Source organism: Bidens hawaiensis, unplaced genomic scaffold (genome assembly GCF_021521415.1).
Source record: "Bidens hawaiensis isolate Kalapana, Puna unplaced genomic scaffold, B.hawaiensis_p1.1 tig00007860_1, whole genome shotgun sequence".
NCBI lineage: Eukaryota > Viridiplantae > Streptophyta > Magnoliopsida > Asterales > Asteraceae > Bidens > Bidens hawaiensis.
The window spans coordinates 817,877-823,177 of NW_027491547.1; the positions used below are offsets into that span (position 1 = coordinate 817,877).

At 36.0% G+C, this 5,301-nt stretch overlaps 1 pseudogene across 1 annotated transcript; it reads right to left on the reverse strand.

The window, feature by feature from the left end:
- Positions 1–725: 725 nt before the first annotated feature.
- Positions 726–4,555, reverse strand: LOC143636328 (uncharacterized; annotated as a pseudogene). The gene is made up of 5 exons (XR_013154220.1): positions 4,436–4,555; positions 4,253–4,344; positions 3,199–4,190; positions 2,249–2,382; positions 726–1,497 (listed from the first exon to the last, which is right to left on the reverse strand). The product of XR_013154220.1 is annotated as an uncharacterized LOC143636328 (transcript).
- Between the last annotated feature and the right edge of the window lie 746 nt (positions 4,556–5,301).

The window sequence follows — 5,301 nt, forward strand, 5'->3', positions numbered from 1 at the left end:
TAACTTGTGTGCTATGCGGTTTGTTCCCGGAGTCTTCGGAACGTCTTATGGTTCGATGTCAGGTAGTGAAATGGATCTGGGCCATCATCCTAAGTTGGGTGAAACTTCCAGCTTCGACATGTTTTGTATCAGTTAATGAGATTTTGGATTACATTCATAAGCACAAGAGCAACAAGAATGAGTGTTCAATAGTACAAGCAATAGCATTCGTTACGTGTTGGTTAATTTGGAAAGCAAGAAATGAAAATTGTTTTAAGAATGTGCCGATATCGAGAGACAAAATGATTAATGACATAAAAGCTTTATCTTTCTTATGGGTGAAGCATAGAAGTCAAAGAGCTAGCTTGGATTGGGAAGATTGGTGCAAATTTAATTTCGTTAATTTTCCCTTATAATTTGTAGACGGTTGTTGTTCGTCTTCTTTTTGTACCTTATTTTCTTTTTTGGCCTCTTGCGGCTTTTCTTTTAAGTGGTTCCTTCTTTTTCTTTTTTTAATGATATTGGCCTTTAAAAAAAAACAATCCAGTATACTTCCTATCATCACAGTGAGTCATTGAAACATTGGGGAAATTAAACATCTGTTGGATATCATCGGATAAACAAACCCACTAGTTATGGTTCATTATCTATTATACAATCAAGCTCTTTGGGGATCACAAACACATCTTAATGAAAAAAGACGATACAAAGACAAACAAGTTCTAACCTTCTTCATTGAACAAAATCTAACATGTATGCAACAAAATGTAAATACATAAAACCCACAAAGGAAGATGAACCATGCATATATAGATATAAGTGGCACTATTCCATGCCCATAAAGACTCCACCCAATACCAAAACTCAGCCAAACTAAACCCCTCTTGAAACCCAAACACACTTTTCACCAGAAAAAACGTAACACCCGGAAACCCGACTACCAACAAACCTAGATTCAAAGCCGACTGAACTTTATGCGCCACCCGAAACGGTTTAACCATCAAACACATTGGAACCAACATTAACGCCCCAATTTCAGCAGTTGCAAAGTTTATAACCGACATCAAACACAGCCCGATAAATGCAGCTGATACCGTGACTGATTTCACAAGAGCCCAATGAATGGACAGGGCTTTGAAAACAGAGCCCAAAACAGTTAGGATAAAGACTGAGACGGAAGCCCAAATAAGAAGGCGATATGTCGGTTGAGAGACTGGAATTTGATATATTAAATATGGGATTAACGAGACTATGGCTCCCCACAAATGAACGAAAAACACGGTTTTTGTTGGGTAAATCCATTTCCATGATTTAAATTGTTCATTATTATCGGATTTATTGGCATCGGAAAATAAAGAAGCAGCAAGAACGGGAAGGGGTGCAACAAGTAATAAAAAAGCGATCATATAGACTCCAACGGATACGAATTTGTTCGATGATGTTAATAAGTATAAGAAAAAGGATTGGTGAAACTTTTCTAGTAGGTTATTAACCGATCGTATAACTCCTTCAATTAACCTGCATTTAAGTAAATTAGAAATAAGAGTTATGAACTTTCCAAGGTGCTTTCAATAAATATTTATATTACATGCAACTATTTTATCGCACAAACAGTCCTACATTTCACATATCTTACCATCGTTTACATTAATGAATAACGTGTTATGTATATATGCATTATTCGTGAATAGTATGTTCCTGTGTCTATACTTGTACTTTTAGACGGGGCTCATTGAAAACATAAACGTAAACTAAATTAGTTCTTAAGAAAAATAATGTTGTTATAAAAAGTAAATGTAAAATATGGTAATCACTAGGCCTGCCAAATTGGGTGGGCAGGTGGGTTCGGATTACGGGTCAGAACAGGTTCTAAACAAAATAAGTTCGTGTCAAAACAGGTTCTAAGCAAAATGACTTCGGGTCAAAACAGGCTGTTTTAAAAAAAATGGGGTTAATTGAGTTTGTTTTAGAAAAAAAACAAATATACAAGTGTTTAACATTTTTGCTTGATCATGTAATACTATCATACTCTATTCAGAAGAAAACTGTGAATGTTAGAATTTTGTATCTCATGTTCTTTTATTTTGTATTTTGCATTTTGTGTTCAACCTTTTGTTCAATGAACTTAAAATGCAGGGATTCTGCCAATTTGTGCAAATAGTGGCATGCATGAATTTTTTATTCCATGTTCACTTCTATATGATTTGTTTAGAATTTAAACGGTGACAACTAAAAAAGCAATTTTGTATGACATAATAAAGACACGCACCTGCCACCTCGAAACAAAATCTCTGTTTGTCTGCCTTTATTAGCAGAAAAAAGTTTGGGTGAAATCTCCATAGTGATTGCATCAATTTGATAATCACGGAACGCACCATGGGAACCAGTCGGGACACCTAACGCCTAAACCAACAATCAAGAATAAGTTAAATTGAACAAAACTATTTATTTGTGTTATGCATTCATTTTATTTTCTTTCTTCATATGTTCAATGAACTGTTGGTGAACTTATCAGCAGGAAGTTCATTTACATAAATAATGAACGAACATGAACAAAAGTTCCTTTGGTTAAACGAACAAACATGAACGCATGTTCATTCGGTCATTTATGTTCGTTCGTTTGAATTCGTTTTATGTTCATTTATTTTCGTTACTTTACGTTTGTTTAAGTTCATTAATACGATAACTAAAATTATTAGGTCAGTTACAATTTAGAATAGTTTTAATATATTTTAGACTTAAAACATTGTTGTTCAGTTGTTCACAATAATTTCTAATTAATTTTAGTTAGTTATGCCCATTCGTTTATGTTGTTGAAGAACGAACATAAACGAACACGAACATGTTCATTTTCTAAACAAACGAACATGAACAGGAAAACTCTGCTCGTTTAATTGTTCGTGTTCGATCGCTTGTGTGGTTAAAGTTAAACGATCATAAACGAACACGTTCATTTTCTTAACAAATGAACGTGAACAGAAAACTACTTTCATTTAACTGTTTGTGCTCGATTAAAGTTAAACGAACATGAGCACGTTCATTTTCTTCATGACGGGAATGAACAGAAAACTCCATTCATTTAAATGTTAGAGTTCGATTGTTTGCACAGCTAAAGTTAAACGAGCCATCACGAACATGATCCGTTCAGGTTCGTTCAGTTCATTTACAGGCTGAAACTTGTCCTTTGTATTCATATGGAAAATGAACTCAAAAACTAACCTGGTTATAGAGTGAACTAAAAAGAGTAGCACTGCCTTCAACATACTCATTTACAGAAATACCAAATTTCCATTGAGGATTCAAGCTTCTAGAAACTTTCCCAACTGTCTCGAACACCTCACCAATAAAATTCAGCCACCTGGCATCAAGCAAAGACACAAGTTTCTCCACCTGCACACGAAAACCCTGACCATGCACTGCCAGATAGCTCACAACATTAATAAGGTCAAGATTCGGCATTTGACCATTAGACGCCTCAGCATAAACGTTTAACACATCTTTCCCGCCCGCATCAGCAGTGTTTGCAACCTTTATCACAAGCGCAGCAGCCATGGTTCCAGCTCGTTTCAGAGTATCAGACACTTGGGTTTCAATAATCATATCCAGCTTTGATTCATGCACATCATTGCTGTTATGACACATACCGCCAAATGAAGGGGTATGATAGTCTTTTAACCAAGCAGATACCGAGTTATACTGTCCAAAGCGCGAGTCTGCAGCTAGCCAGATGATATCTTTGGCTAGCCAACTAACTCGAGTCAGCAATGAGAAGACAGAGTATGCGATTCCTAAAGAGGTAGCCTCGTTTTGAGTAAGATTTGCAGGGTTGTAAGGGGTCACAAGCACGATAGATTCTTTGCCATCGCCGCGTGGCGCCCTGATAATTCCAAGTGTGTTTGTAGCACAACTTTGATTATTGACATGATTTGGTTCTGCGTTGGGGCTTGTAAAAAAATGAAGAGGGTGGAATTTGTTTGGATGGTTTTGGAACTTATGAAAACAGACTTCTCCACCTAAGTCTGCCATGTGCAGTGCTATTAGTCTTGGAATGTCTCTGAAAAGAACAAGTTATAAGTTTGCTTTGAAAGAATGAAACGAATAAATGTGAGGATTTACAATTACATACGTTTGAGAGTTTGAGAGTTTGAGGTGATTGATGAATCTGTTTGCCCCAGAAACATCCTGATCAGTCATCATAGGACTTGAAGAGCCTGTGAGATTAGGTTAAAAGTGAATAACTGTAGAATAAGAGAGCAAATGACGAAGAACTGACCAGGCATTAGGGCATTTTCTGAGACGTAGGTTTTCTTGGCAAGAACAGGTAAGAGTAAGAGAGCCAAAACACCAGATGTGCAGCAAACAACACTGCTTATAGTTTGAATTGTTAATTGAGTGTGGTCTAAATCTAAATCTAAATCTAATATATATTATATTTGTGAAATGAAGAAGTGTGTACCTAACTATGAAGGAGTGAGCAATTAGGAAGATGCCGATACGGATAATGGGGCGGGGTTTGGGTTTCTCATCCTCAGTTTCCGCCATTGCTGACCTGAAATTCAATTCAATTCAATTCAATCGTGATGAGCGGTTTTCGGCTAATGCTTGGATCTCATTCATCTCTTTCATTGGGAGCCTCCGTGTAATTACGATACTACCCTGCTTTCTCAAACTGAATTACTATTTTATACATTTATCATTACAATTTTATTCATCCAAAACTCACAACTAATTTTAAAAACACTGGTTTCGGGTTCTTCGGGTTTCAAATTTTAAATCTTGACCCGAATCTCTCTGGGGTTTTTTGGGTTCGGGTAATTCGGGTTCGGGTTTTTTCGTGTTGGATTAATCGGGTTTCGAGTATCCTGGAAAACAAAACAAAAAACAGAAAAATTAAACAAACTACGATGCTAAAATTAAAACAACATAATTAAATAATAAACCAACATAACTTGATAAAACAATTCAAAAGAAGAGTAAAACTAACTCGAACCATAATCGTCTTCTATCATACGTGATTTGGTTGTTCGATTACGGTTGCTATTAGTAATAAACAGAAAACATAAATTAACAATAAACAATGGATCTATAATAGTTGTAATAACAACAATCGATTATGACCAGATTCCGATAACGTTAATGGCTAAGACTAAGCCTATAATACCTAAAAATATATTTAAACCCGAAAAATATACATCAAACCCAAGAACCAACCCGAATTACTTCAGATCAGGTTCGGGTTAGTCTTTTTTTGGGCTCGAGTTTTTTGTGTCGGGTTAACTCGGGTTTGGGTACGTGTTTTCTCGGGTTGGGTTTCGGGTTTCG